Source organism: Balaenoptera physalus (assembly GCF_965194825.1).
Source record: "Balaenoptera physalus genome assembly, chromosome: 7".
Taxonomy (NCBI): Eukaryota; Metazoa; Chordata; class Mammalia; order Artiodactyla; family Balaenopteridae; genus Balaenoptera; species Balaenoptera physalus.
Window position 1 is genome coordinate 66,352,791 of NC_138886.1, and position 15,880 is coordinate 66,368,670.

Below are 15,880 nucleotides of genomic sequence, written 5' to 3' on the forward strand. Positions count from 1 at the left end.
TTATAGAAAGGAGCATTGCTCTATAAAGTAATCCCTTGGGGAAGTCATATACTTAGTTTAATAATGTTATTTCTCAAAACTATTTTGGAGATTTTCCTTTGGCCTTCAGAGAGAGAGTGCTGGTTGTAAAGGTAAACAAGTTTTATTTCTTTATAGCTGAGGAGGTACAAGTCTTGGGCTGCAAAATCAGCTGTGCAAAAAAAAAAACCCAACAACCTTATTTTCTCTAACTGAATTTAGTTTCAATGTTACTCAACTCAGATTAACTTTAATCACTTATTCAACCAGTTCAGCATTTTTTTCCCACCCTTTTCTCTTTGGGTTGCCTCTAAGTTTGGTGGCTTTAAGTCATACCATGATGTCCATGAGATAGGAGAGGACCATTGGTCCTCAGAAATGATGCTTTACTCATGGTGGCACTTACTGGTCTCCAGGCACAGGTGTCCATCCCTGCTGACATCCTCAAGATGGCCTTGATCTCCTCTGGACTCACATGTTAGTCTAGACTCTTGGCATGACTGCTCGGCTGCTTGAGGCCCCCAAGCCTGTGTTTTGCACCTCTTTTTGGATGAGAGGACAGAGAAGCCCAGGAAATGTTTGGATGCCCTCCTGTGCTGCTCTGGGAAGCTTGGTGGGGCTGTATCACACCTACGCCTCTCTGACATGCTCACCAGGCCCCACCTTTACTTTCTCTGCTCTTGTGTTGGGCAAACAGGTGGGAGGGAAGCAATGAGAGGCTTACTGCCTCCTCAGGTTCCACTCAGGAAACAAGGCACAAGTCTTCTTTGCTCAGACCCCCACCCTACTTGGGCAATTCAAAATTTTGGGGGGTGTGTGACAAACCTCATATTTAGATCATCATTTTTCTAAATCTATTGCTTAAAGCATTAACTTTATGCTCAGAGTCTTTCAGGATTGTGATTTTCAGTTCTCTAAAAAGTGTCTTTCAAACTATTGACTGCTGTGAGTTTCAAGGCATCACAGTGTAGAGGTTAGGAGGATGGACTGTGGAGCCGGACTTGCTGGGATTAAATCCGGGCTCTGCCACACACTAGTATTAGGGCCCTGGAACTCTCTGTGCCTCTACTTCCTCATCTGTAAAGATAGGGATGATGATAATAGTGCCTACCTCATGGAGTTGTTACGGAGATTAAGGAGTTAATATTTATAAAGTGATTAGAACAATGCCTCACATAGTGAACATTATGTATTATTAGTTACATTTGAAAAATATATTCATAAACCTTAAAAGCTGAATATTAGCTCTTTATTCCTTTGGTGCTTGATGCTGTCTGAGTGGGATGAAGGACAGGGAAAGAGGAAAATTTGGAGAGAGATTCTGTGATTGTTAATTTTATGTGTCAGCGTAAGTGCATCATGGGGTGCCCTGATATTTGGTTAAACATTATTCTGGGTGTGTTTGTGAGGGTGTTTCTGGGTGAAATTAACATTTGCATCAGTAGACTGAGTAAAGCAGGTAGCTCTCCCAAATGATGGTGGGCCTCATCCAATCCATTGGAGACCTGATTAGTACAAAAAGGTATAGGAAGGGAGAATTCACCCTCTCTGCCTGACTACCTTTGAGCTGACACATTGGTCTTCTCCTGACTTTGCACTTGGACTTGAACTGGAGCTTCATATATGTATATATGGTTTAGTTCGGTTTCTCTAGCAAATCCAGACCAATACAGATGCATGGAATAATATTTCAAAATGTTACCCAGCCACAGTCATCTCAAAACTTTCTCTCTCTCTGTTTATTTTTTTCCCCATTTTGCTTCATTTCCTTCTTTGCTCAGCTTAGTTTAGCTGATTCAGCCGAGGAGTAGTAATAAATGAAGGAAGGCCTATGGGAGCAGACTAAGTTGGGAGTTTGAGGTCACTAGTGATATTACTATCTGGACATGGCCTGACAGGATCTTATCCTTGAAAATTGTGGATATCATGAGTTTATGACATAGGACACTATGGATACTGAATAGGCTGTGCCTATTCAGGTCTAACTCCACACCCAGCATGTTTAGAGTTGATTGTGTTAGGCATATATTAATTTCTGATTTTTGAGTTACATTTTTTTACTGAAAGATTTACTTTCAACAGATGACATAAATTATGTGATTTATTTAATATAGGCATTTACTATTGGCAATATCAAAATTGCTCACATTAGAAGCTTCAGGTTCATGAGATGCTATTTGTCAAAAAAATCTGTTATCGTGTATTTTATCTTGCTTCTGTGATTTATGATGAGAACTGAAAATCAGAATCTTCTGTGTCCTAATCCTCTTTCTAACATTTTGTCTTATGACAGTCTTCAGCATGTCATTTAATCTCTCCTTGACTCAGATTCCCCATTGGTAATATGAAACCATTAATAATGTTTGCCACTTACAGAATTGCTGTAAAGATTAGTTAGTTAATGTTTGTAAAAATTCTCTAACCATGGATAAAGCTATAGCACCACGGACTATTAGAATGGGTATTGCCCACATTTTCCCTTTATAGAATGGCCAGTCTTTAAAACATCCTTCAAGTGAATTTTGCAGATAACAGATTTAGTGGTTGTGCACTGTGTCTACATTTTTAATTTTTTTGATCCATTTGAGAATTCAGGGAGTTCCAGTATATTGTTATGATTATTCCTCTTTTTTAAGAATTTTTTTTGTGGTGCTATCTAAGCACACACTCATGCACACACACACACACACACACACGTCTATCCATGTATTATCTGGGTGGATGATTTTCCAATAATATTTGCAATGTGTAATGTGGCTCTGTGTAGCTTAGTAATTTTAATTATTCATCTCCCATGTGAGGTGACACATTTTTCCAGAATTTATAGGGGGTTGCTAATCTGAACTTTTTGCCTTTTTTGTTTTTTGTTTTTTTTGACGAGGATACACAGGGAGAAAAGAAAAAAATATATATGTTTAAGTCTTTGACTTAGGAAAAAATGGCATGGTGACTATTATTCTGTCCAACCTGTTATTATTTAAAAGTAATAATACGAATGAAATACTCTAAGACAAGTTTTGTACTTGGATTATCGAGTTCCATTCAAAGATGTTGCTAGGTTTCAGTGGGCAATGTACAAGAGTATCAATTTTCTTATTCCACAGAGGTTTTTGAGTATCCAGAGGAAGATTGAAAAGACAAATAGACCCAGTATTTTCTCTAATTCCATTATTTATTGCTTTTCTAGTTCACTACATCAAAGCATGCCATGAAGTGTGCACGCATCTACTGATCACATCAAGTTAAATCAAGGAGGTAACAGGGGCATATCATGTTTTCAAGTGATAAACGGTGTTGTAATTATCCAGTGTTCATTGGAAGGAAAATTTGCAATAAAATGTCAAACAATAATAGCAAGTGATCGTAAATATCTTGAATCTCGAAATAAGGAAATCTGGGTAGAAAAAATACTTAGTTCCCACTTTACTGCGAAGGACATTTTTCAAGGCAGATAAGAAGAGTTTAGAGGTTATAAATGAATACTAAAAAGACTGGAAGGCATTCACTGGGATGGATGGGTGGGGAATAGAAAACAAGGATGGAGTCAGTGGCTTGGAATACAGGCATAATATGGGAGGGAGGGAGTGATAAGTGGCAGTCTTTCCTGGATGACCAGTTAAGTAAGAATTATTTATGTGAACATGGGAGTCTACAGGATTCCAACTTTTGTACGTTTCTAGGAAATGTTAAGAGATAATAGTATCAGAACCTTTCTTCATCCAACTAAAAGCCCTGGAAATACTGGGAAAGAACATAGAAAGAAAAATGAAAAATATTTGGCATCATCACTTTCAGGGAGACTGTTGATCATCCTCTGAATGCCCTTGCTCCTTTTCTCTCTGATTTTCCGTTTTCAGGGAAGATAATTGAGGTATGAAGAACTCTGCATATTATCAGATGTTTCTTTTCTGTGTCTAACCCACTTTCCCCACAAATTATTTTCTTCTATCTCTCTCTCTTTCTTCTTTTCTTTTAAATCATTATTATTAGTTTGGGCAGATACATGAAAATATCTTGGGATCTGCCAAATTGCAGCTTACATGTACTTGCATCTCCCATCTTGAAAGAAAGTCTAGAGAAGTAAAATTTATTTAGTTGTCAGAGTGTTTTTAAAAGCTTGACCTTTGAACTTCTTATTTCTACCCTTCTTGAAACAAGGACTTTCTACTTAAAAATCCATCCCGAAACTTTTGAAACTCAAAAACGATATGAGTTTGATCTGATTCAATGCTTCTACAATATAATGAACTTTTAGCTGAAAGACTGAAATGAGGAAGATATTGTTTCTAGGTTAGGAAGAACTTTAGATGGCAGCATACATTTAGTGAGTTATACATATTCTCATTTCAAATATACACACAAGACTGGTAAGTAAAATCTGTCAGAAGAACTCAGGGGCACAGAGTAGTCCTTCCCTTCAACATGGTTTCTATCAACTGTGATTTCCTTTTAGAGATTAGCTTACTCTCCTTACCTGAAGTTTTAAAGACAAAGTAAACAGAAGATCACACTCTCTGAAAAGAATTACCTGACACTGACTGTTGTTGCTTTTCTGAAACATAAGTCTGTAGGGGAAAAAAATGCTGTCCTCAAATCTCAATTCTAAAGAAAAGTCTCTGAGTTGGCTCAGAATTCTGTAAGCTCAGCATCCTCCAGGCCAGATGGAAACAGGAGGCTTCAAGTGTTTCTAGACGTAGCTGGGGTCTTAGCAGTCAAATAACTCTCTCAGAAGTGGAATACTTTGGAGCAAGTACTTTGAGAGCCCATTCACATCTTTTATCACTTTGAGGTAACTGTTCCTTTACAGAGCCATCCTTTTTCTTCTCCTGTACATATATCTGACATTGATTAGGATGAAAAGGTTTAAAATGTGTTCCTGAATGAATAGTGGTTCAGAACTCAGGAAAGGAGACAGGCTTTCACAGAAATATGCTGATTGTTTAGTTGTAAAATAACGAGGCAAGGGAACAGGGACATACACTGTTCAGTCCAGCTCATAGCGTGTGGCTGCCAGCTCACCAAAAGAGATCACATAGTTTGGCCGAGCAAAGGACCAGACCACAGCCAGGGACCGTAGGGGTAGCAAGGAAGGCATGTCGCTGAAATATACCCAGCTTGATCTCTGCAGAGCCCAGCTGAGGGATCTGGTCGTCTCAGCAGGACAAAGGCTGTCTAGTACCTTCCAGCCAAACCACTCTGTGCTCCTCCGAGCCAGCCTGCTTTTGACCAAGGCTCTTAACACCCCTTCTTGCTGAGCTGCCTCTGCTCTCCCTGGAATCTCTTGGCTTAGCACCTCTCTGGCCCCTCCCAACAGGACCACTCCTGGGACAGCATGTGCTCTGCGTGGAATAACAAGGTTAACTGGACAAGGTTGAATAGCCCTGTGACGGGAGTGCCTTCAAGCCACATGACAGAAATGAAATAGGAGTCATAAGGGCCACACTGGAGGAGAATCAGATTCTTCTCAAGAGTTCCAGTCCTGGCCTGGTTTTCTGAGATGCCTTGACTCCTCCTTTGTTTCTCTCCTCATAAAGGTAGAAATACAGAATAGCATCCCTCAAAAGTGGTAAGAGAGAAGGAGAGGATGAAGTGTAGGGGTAGTCATTTTTACGACGGTTTATCTCTAAATTTCATCCTGGGCAAAAGTTTTGGGAAAAGCGAAATCACTTAGCCCAAGGGATGCCTGAGGAAGTATAAAGAAGTCCTGGAAATCCCCTGGAAAAAAAAAAGGATCAAGTAGAGTTTGATTTCGTCTTTGTTGTCAAATTTTCAGCTCAGTCATTTGCAGCAACATAAGAGATTCCAGGTAGAAAGCAGCAGCAGGTGTTAGGAAATGAATTTTTCTGCACGTGGTAAAACCTGGCATGGAAGGTTGAACAAGCAGAGCAGACTGGACTCAGGAAGCACACGGGCCAGGGAAGTCAGGGCAGAGCTCTAGTGTGGGGTGATGTGGCTGGAGTTCTCAGAAGCAGGGGAATGAAACCAAGAGAGTGGCTGGAACCAGCCTGTAGGCAGACAGCCTGGGTACCAGAAGGCAAGGCAAGGCAGTGGGGCAAGGAAGACTCCAGAGAGTTAAGATGCTGTAGAAAAACAAAGCAGCAAGTCAAAGACCCCGCAAGCAGTGATAAACCAGGTGATCTGCAAGAACTAAAATCCTGAACCTGGTGTCAGGTCCGGATGCAGGGAGTGGCTGAGGTGAGACCTGAGGCAAGCAATCTAAGCCAGACTATTGGTGGTTCCTGGCAATGGGAGGATCTAGATCCTGAAGTAAGACTCACCCCAGCCAGGAAACCTCTTATACAAGATAAGACTACTGCTTTTTTAAATAACAGACGTGCCAAACAAATCAGTGTTGGGAAATGATACGTTATTCCCCATCACCTCTCACCTGACTGTTGCACCAGATTCTTATCTTGTCTCCCTGCATTTGGTCTTCTTTTCTGACAATCTATTCCTCATACAGCTGCCAAAGCAGTTCTCCTAAAATGCAAGTCTGGTCACATCTCCCTTCTGCCTAAATCCTTGCACTGGCTGCCTGTTGTTCAAGAAAGATTCTCCAGAGTGTTTTGGTGAATACTAGTTCTGTGAGGTGATTAGCCAAAGAAGGGTGTATAGTCAAATAACCCGGAAATTCTACAGTCCCTTCTTAGAGATTTCCAATGGAGAGAAGCATTTTAAAGGCTCTGAGAAGTCCTGCAACAACTTGTTGAAGGTTGATTAACCCAATACTTTCCAAATATTTTTAACCATGGGCACATTTTCTCTCTTTTTTTCTTCCATAAAATCTATCAACATTGATTGAAAATGCTTTAAGAAATACTGACCTATGGGGTGGGGGATGGAAATCCATCTTGCTTGGCCTGAACCAGAAGGCTCTTTTTGGTCTAGCCCCTCCTGGTCTGCCCCTGCTGCTCATCTCCCACTGATCCTTCTTTTGGGTTTTATGCCCTAGCAAAACAAGGCAGACCAATGTTCTCACAGATATCACTATGTTTTGGAAATCTATTCTTTTTAACTAAAATATTTTCTCTGCATCTTCCCTAACCCCTATCTGTAAAATGTTACTTATTATTCAAAGTCCTGCTCAGATGTCAGCTCCATAGGAGGTTGTCTCTTTACTTTAGAGCAAGGGTCAACCAACTTTTTCTGTAAAATTCCAGACATAGATAATCTGTAAATGAATGGGCATGGCTGTGTTCCAATAAAACTTTATTTACAAACATAGAAAGCAGGCTGGATTTGGCCATGAGGTGTAGATTGCTGACCCCTGCTTTAGAGCTCACTTTATATAGCTCCTGCTGAAGCAGAAGTTAAGTCTCTAGATGTGAAAAATCCAAGGCCTCAAGGTGACAGCAGTATATACATGTATTTAGTTAGAACAGACACAAGGGCAGAGATAAGGTCCAATCTAATAAATGAAGCATTAGACACTGCTTAGAGTTGTTATTTTAGACTCTTGTCATCACAATTAACTGTAAGAACTTTCCATGAAAGATAACATAAAATTAGAGTCACTTCTATAATGTTAGTTTAGGAATCAGCCCTTGAATAATATTACCAAAGGCAAAAATGTCTATTAAAACCTGGCTGAGACCCTGTTATAAGGAACAATTTATACCTAAAGTGCTAAGCACTCATGTGTTGCTTAAAAAGAACCTCTGCTCCCCTGAACTGATGCTGTCTGGGAAAGAAAGTGAACTAGTACGCTAGCAAAAGAGAAGTGTAATGGGCCAGGTGAAACTTATTATGCTGCACTGCAAGACTGGCCTTGGGGGACTTCAGGTGTTTGGGAGACCAGAAAGGGGGTGCATCAGAAGGTTGGAAGGGAGATGGAGACCTGCCCTGGAAAGGGAGTGACCAGAGAGGCACGACCAGGGGCTGTTCCTGGGGAAAATGATAGGCAGGAATCTTTGGTTATGTAGATGCAGGAGATGAAATTCATGGGGCCTCTGAGATTAAAAACTGACAGAAAAAAATACGCCATGGTAAGGTTCAGACAGAGGGGAGTGAGAGTAATTTCTCTGGACGACTGGAACCCTTATATGGCTCCCACTCCAAAAATGCCCCCTCCTGTCTTAAAGTCACAGCACTCGGTATCCAGCTTGGTAACCATGAAAATTGTGAATGGCTGGCTATCCATTAAATGTTCAGGCTCCCTGTCCATGAAACAGAATTATTATAGGGACCTCATTTCCCATCCCCCCTTGCTTGTAGGTGGAGGCGTGAGACTGAGTTCAGGCCAATGGAATGTGGGTGGAAATGATTTACATCACTTCTGGGCCTGGCCCATAAAATCTCCCACAGGGTCCTCTGCTCTTTCTCTGCCCCATCTGTTGACTAGATTTGGGCAATTTCAGATACCATGTGTTGAAGGCAGCAGAGCTTCTATCAGTTTATGTCTCTGATAGACTCTATGGAACAGAAAATATCTCCTCCCCATTCAAACACACAGAACTACCGGTATAAACTTCTACTATGTGAAGCCATTGAGATTTCAGAGTTTATCTACTATGAGAAGGAGCATTTACTTGACAAGTACAAGCAGAAAATGAGCATTGCTTTAATAAGTAAAAGGGTTCCACATTATAAAGCAATTTTAGAAAAGAATATGGGATCCACTGAACCAGAAAACATAGGGAAGACGCTACAGTTTGCAAATAAGCCATTATTTTCAATCTCAAATAAATGCTACTTCCTTTAACAAATCATGATTTTGGAAATAAATTTGTATGTGTGTCACCATCTATATTGTCAAATTAATCAACTAAAAAAATCCCACTTCTTTTAGGAGCTTTAGGAAACAAACAAAAACACCCAAAGGAGTAAAAGTAAAAAAACCTAAAAACCAAACAAACATGAGCATTGCTTAAAAGCAAACCAAAAAATGAAGTTCAGCCTTTTCCAGGGGAAAAATATCAGAAACGAGCCAACTCAACAAAATGGGAACATAATTAGCCAGATCAATTCTTACCTCAGGAGGCCATTATCAGCAGGTTGATATAGAAAACTACTCAGTTTGTTTATCCATCCTCCTCAAATCATGATGGAAGCCATTTCAAAAGTTATTTACAATTTCTTTATTTTTAATTTTTTATTTCTACGTTTTCTTCATAAAGGGATAATTGAAACAGTATGATTTTTTCCTTCAGTTTTAATGAGATGTAATTGACATACAACACTGTATTAGTCCAGGGTGTACAACAGAATTATTTATGTGTATATTATGAAATGATTACCACAATAAGTTTAGTTAATATCCATCACCTCACACAGTTACAATTTTCTTCTTGTAATGAGAACTTTTAAGATCTACTTTCTTAGCAACTTTCAAATATTTAATAGCGTATTGTTAACTGTAGTCACCATGCTGTACATTATATCCCCATGTCTTATTTATCTTCTAAGTAGAAGTTTTTACCTTTTGACCACTTTCACCTATTGCCCCTGCCTCTTGGTTTTCCTAGATGAGATTATGTTTGTATCTTTATAACCAAAAAACCAAAGCACGTAATTGTTGGTAGGTGTTCTAGGTGACATAAAGTCCAGTTTGATCATTACAGATAATCTGTTCAATTATAAATAATCAACTATGATCTATTAGGCTACACTGGAGAAACACAACTTTGAAATGTCAGTTAAAGAGAAGGCTTCCTAAGATATCCATTATTATGATGACCGTAAAAATTATTATTTTTTTCGAGGATTGAAGCAGTATAGCATCGTGGTTAAGAATATAAGCACTTCTGGCCTGCCGCCATGTCCTGACCACCGTCTGCCGCACACAGTGGGTGTTGTTCCAGGACCTTGCTTCAGACAGGGTGAGGGGACGCTGACCTTGGAGCCAGATTTCCTGGGTTTGTACCCCAGCCCCAACATTTACACGCTCTATGGCTTTGGGCAACTCAGGTAGCATGAATCTCATCAGCACAGAGAAAACTTCACTGAAAACTCATTGCAGAGCGGTTGGGGAAGCCGGATTCCATGACAGCAGCAGCAGGGTTCGTGGCGAGAATCACGGCTTGCAGGCCACCCTGGGCAGTCTCGTCTTCCTGCAGCTTGTAGACCCTTGGGCTTAGGAGTTGTTTCAAGCACACAACCTTGAGAGAGTAAGGTGTTCTTGAGACCATCTGTACCGAATCCGTGACTGAACCCAGTGAAGACCTCTGTATAAACGTTTAAGATTCTAGCAGCACATGCAGAGACCTACTCTTTTAGCCACCAGCTGCTGGAGACAGCCTCGTAGACAAATTGCTACCACGTCAGCATGTTCTAGCTGAACAGCTATTGTAGACCCTCATAATCTGACTTCATATTGGCGACTGCCACATTCACTGCCATGCCGCGGACAGGGTCTTGGTGCTCCGGCTGGGTATCAGGCCTGAGCCTCTGAGGTGGGAGAGCCGAGATCAGGACATTGGACCACCAGAGACCTCCAGGCCCCATGTAATATCAATCAGTGAGAGTTCTCCCAGAGATCTCTGTCTCAACGCCAAGACCCAGCTCCACTCAACAACCAGCAAGCTCCAGTGCTGGACACCCCATGCCAAACAACTAGCAAGACAGGAACACAACCCCACACACTAGCAGAGAGGCTGCCTAAAATCATACTAAGTTCACAGACACCCCCCAAAACACACTATCAGACGCAGTCCTGCCCACCAGAAAGAAGATCCAGCCTCATCCTCCAGATAATGGGCACCAGTCCCCTCCACCAGGAAGCCTACACAACCCACTGAACCAGCCTCACCCACTGGGGACAGGCACCAAAAACAATGGGAACTACGAACCTACAGCCTGCGAAAAGTGACCCCAAACACTGTAAGTTAAGCAAAATGAGAAGACAGAAAAATACGTAGCAGATGAAGGAACAAGGTAAAAACCCACCAGACGAAGCTAATGAAGAGGAAATAGGGGGTCTACCTGAAAAAGAATTCACAGTAATGATAGTAAAGTTGATCCAAAATCTTGGAAATAGAATGGGGAAAACACAAGAAACGTTTAACAAGGACCTAGAAGAACTAAAGAGCAAACAATGATAAACAACACAATCAATGAAATTAAAAATTCTCTAGAAGGAATCAATAGCAGAATAACTGAGGCAGAAGAACAGATAAGTGACCTGGAAGATAAAATACTGGAAATAACTACTGCAGAGCAGAATAAAGAAAAAAGAATGAAAAGAATTAAGGACAGTCTCAGAGACCTCTGGGACAACATTAAATGCAACAACATTCAAATTATAGGGGTCACAGAAGAAGAAGAGAAAAAGAAAGGGACTGAGAAAATATTTGAAGAGATTATAGTTGAAAACTTCCCTAATATGGGAAAGGAAATAGTCAATCAAATCCAAGAAGCGCAGAGAGTCCCATACAGGATAAATCCAAGGAGAAACATGCCAAGACACATTAATCAAACTATCAAAAATTAAATACAAAGAAAAAGTATTAAAAGCAGTAAGGGAAAAGCAACAAATAACATACAAGGGAATCCCCATAAGGGTAACAGTGATCTTTCAGCAGAAACTCTGCAAGCCAGAAGGGAGTGGCAAGACAGATTTAAAGTGATGAAAGGGAAAAACCTACAACCAAGATTATTCTACCCAGCAAGGATCTCATTCAGATTCAACAGAGAAATTAAAACCTTTACAGACAAGCAAAAGTTAAGAGAATTCAGCACCACCAAACCAGCTTTACAACAAATGCTAAAGGAGCTTCTCTAGGCAGGAAACACAAGAGAAGGAAAAGACCTACAATGACAAACCCCAAACAATTAAGAAAATGGTAATAGGAACATACATATCAATAATTACCTTAAATGTAAATGGATTAAATGCTCCAACCAAAAGACATAGACTGGCTGAATGGATACAAAAACAAGACCCGTATATATGCTGTCTAAAAGAGACCCACTTCAGACCTAGAGACACATACAGACTGAAAGTGAGGGAATGGAAAAAGATATTCCCTGCAAATGGAAATCAAAAGAATGCTGGAGTAGCAATTCTCATATCAGACGAAATAGACTTTAAAATAAAGACTATTACAAGAGACAAAGAAGGACACTACATAATGATCAAGGGATCAATCCAAGAAGAAGATAAAACACTTATAAATATTTATGCACCCAACATAGGAGCACCTCAATACATAAGGCAAATGCTAACAGCCATAAAAGGGGAAATAGACAGTAACACAATCATAGTAGGGGACTTTAACACCCCACTTTCACCAATGGACAGATCAACCAAAATGAAAATAAATAACGAAACACAAGCTTTAAATGATACATTAAACAAGATGGACTTAATTGATATTTATAGGACATTCCATCCAAAAACAACAGAATACACTTTCTTCTCCAGTGCTCATGGGACATTCTCCAGGATAGATCATATCTTGGGTCACAAATCAAGCCTTGGGAAATTTAAGAAAATTGAAATTGTATCAAGTATATTTTCCGACCACAATGCCATGAGCCTAGATATCAATTACAGGAAAAAAACTGTAAAAATTACAAACACATGGAGGCTAAACAATACGCTACTAAATAACTAAGAGATCACTGAAGAAATCAAAGAGGAAATCAAAAAATACCTAGAAACAAATGACAATGAAAACACGACAGCCCAAAACTTATGGAATGCAGCAAAAGCAGTTCTAAGAGGGAAGTTTATAGCAAAACAATGCTACCTTAAGAAACAAGAAAAATCTCTAGTAAACAACCAAACTTACACCTAAAGCAATTAGACAAAGAAGAACAAAAAAACTCCAAAGTTAGCAGAAGGAAAGAAATAATAAAATCAGATCAGAAATAAATGAAAAAGAAAAAAGAAAACGATAGCAAAGATCAATAAAACTAAAAGCTGGTTCTTTGACAAGATAAACAAAATTGATAAACCATTAGCCAGACTCATCAAGAAAAAAAGGGAGACGCCTCAAATCAACAGAATTAGAAATGAAAAAGGAGAAGTAACAACTGACACTGCAGAAATACAAAGGATCATGAGACATTCCCACAAGCAACTACATGCCAATAAAATGGGCAACCTGGAAGAAATGGACAAATTCTTAGAAAAGCACAACACTTCCGAGACTGAACCAGGAAGAAATAGAAAATATAAACAGACGAATCACAAGCACTGAAATTGAAACTGTGATTGAAAATCTTCCAACAAACAAAAGCCCAGGACCAGATGGTTTCACAGGTGATTTCTATCAAACATTTAGAGAAGCGCTAACACCTATCCTTCTCAAACATTGCCAGAATATAGCAGAGGGAGGAACAGTCCCAAACTCATTCTACGAGGCCACCATCACCCTGATACAAAAACCGGACAAAGATGTTACAAAAAATGAAAACTACAGGCCAATATCTCTGATGAACATAGATGGAAAAATCCTCAACAAAATACTAGCAAACAATCCAACAACACATTACAAGGATCATACACCATGATCAAGTGGGGTTTATTGCAGGAATACAAGAATTCTTCAAAATATGCAAACCAATCAATGTGATACACCATATTATTAAACTGAAGGATAAAAACCATATGATCATCTCAATAGATGTAGAAAAAGCTTTCTACAAAATTCAACACCGATTTATGATAAAAACTCTCCAGAAAGTAGGCATAGAGGGAAATTACCTCAACATAATAAAGGCCATATATGACAAACCCACAGCCAACATCATTCTTAATGGTGAAAAACTGAAACCATTTCCACTAAGATCAGGAACAAGACAAGGTTGCCCACTCTCCCCACTGTTATTCAACATAGTTTTGGAAGTTTTAGCCACATCAATCAGAGAAGAAAAAGAAAGAAGAGGAATCCAAATCAGAAAAGAAGAAGTAAAACTGTCACTGTTTGCAGACGACATGATACTATACATAGCGAATCCTAAAGATGCTACCAGAAAACTACTAGAGCTAATCAATGAATTTGGTAAAGTAGCAGGATACAAAATTGATGCACAGAAATCTCTTGCATTCCTATACACTAATGATGAAAAATCCGAAAGAGAAATTAATGAAACACTCCCATTTACCATTGCAACAAAAAGAATAAAACACCCAGGAATAAACCTACCTAAGGAGACAAAAGACCTGTATGCAGAAAACTATAAGACACTGATGAAAGAAATGAACGATGATACAAACAGATGGAGAGATATACCATGTCCTTGGATTGGAAGAATCAACATTGTGAAAATGAATATACTACCCAAAGCAATCTACAGATTCAATGCAATCCCTATCAAACTACCAATGGCATTTTTCACAGAACTAGAACAAAAAATTTCACAGTATGTATGGAAACACAAAAGACCCTGAATAGCCAAAGCAATCTTGAGAAGGAAAAATGGAGATGGAGTAATCAGGCTCCCTGACTTCAGACTATACTACAAAGCTACAGTAATCAAGACAGTATGGTACTGGCACAAAAACAGAAATATAGATCAATGGAACAGGATAGAAAGCCCAGAGATAAACCCACGCACATATGATCACTTTGTCTTTGATAAAGGAGGCAAGAATATACAATGGAGAAAAGATAGCCTTTTCAATAAGTTGTACTGGGAAAACTGGACAGCTACATGTAAAAGAATGAAATTAGAACACTCCCTAACACCAAGCACAAAAATAAACTCAAAATGGATTAAAGACCTAAATGTAAGGCCAGACACTGTAAAACTCTTAGAGGAAAACATAGGCAGAACACTCTATGACATAAATCACAGCAAGATCCTTTTTGACCCACCTCCTAGAGTAATGGAAATAAAAACAAAAATAAACAAATGGGACCTAATGAAACTTAAAAGCTTTTGCACAGCAAAGGATACCATCAACGAGACAAAAAGACAACCCTCAGAATGGGAGAAAATATTTGCAAATGAAGCAACCTACAAAGGATTAATCTCCAAATTATACAAGCAGCTCATGCACCTCAATATCGGGAAAACAACCAACCCAATCCAAAAATGGGCAGAAGACCTAAATAGACATTTCTCCAAAGAAGACATACAGATGGCCAAGAAGCACATGAAAAGCTGCTCAACATCACTAATCATTAGAGAAATGTAAATCAAAACTACAATGAGGTATCACCTCACACCAGTCAGAATGGCCATCATCAAAAAATCTGCAAACAATAAATGCTGGAGAGGGTGTGGAGAAAAGAGAACCCTCTTGCACTGTTGGTGGGAATGTAAATTGATACAGCCACTATGGAGAACAGTATGAAGGCTCCTTAAGAAACTAAAAATAGAGCTACCATACAACCTGCCACTCCCACTGGGCATATACCCTGAGAAAACCATAATTCAAAAAGAGTCATGTACCCCAATGTTTAGTGCAGCTCTATTTACAATAGCCAAGACATGGAAGCAACCTAAGTGTCCATCAACAGATGAATGGATAAAGAAGATGTGGCACATATATACAATGGAATATTACTGAGCCATAAAAAGAAACGAAATTGAGTTATTTGTAGTGAGGTGGATGGACCTAGGGTCTGTCATACAGGGTGAAGTATGTCAGAAAGACACAAACAAATACCACATGCTAACACATATATATGGAATCTAAAAAAAGAAAAAAAAAAGGTTCTGAAGAACCTAGGGGCAGGACAGGAATAAAGATGCAGTCGTAGAGAATGGACTTGAGGACACGGGGAGGGGGAAGGGTTAGCTGAGACAAAGTGAGAGAGTGGCATGGATATATATACACTACCAAATGTCAAATAGTTAGCTAGCGGGAAGCAGCCACATAGCATAGTGAGATCAACTCAGTGCTTTGTGACCCTAGAGGGGTGGGATAGGGACAGTGGGAGGGAGACGTAAGAGGGAGGGGATATGGGGA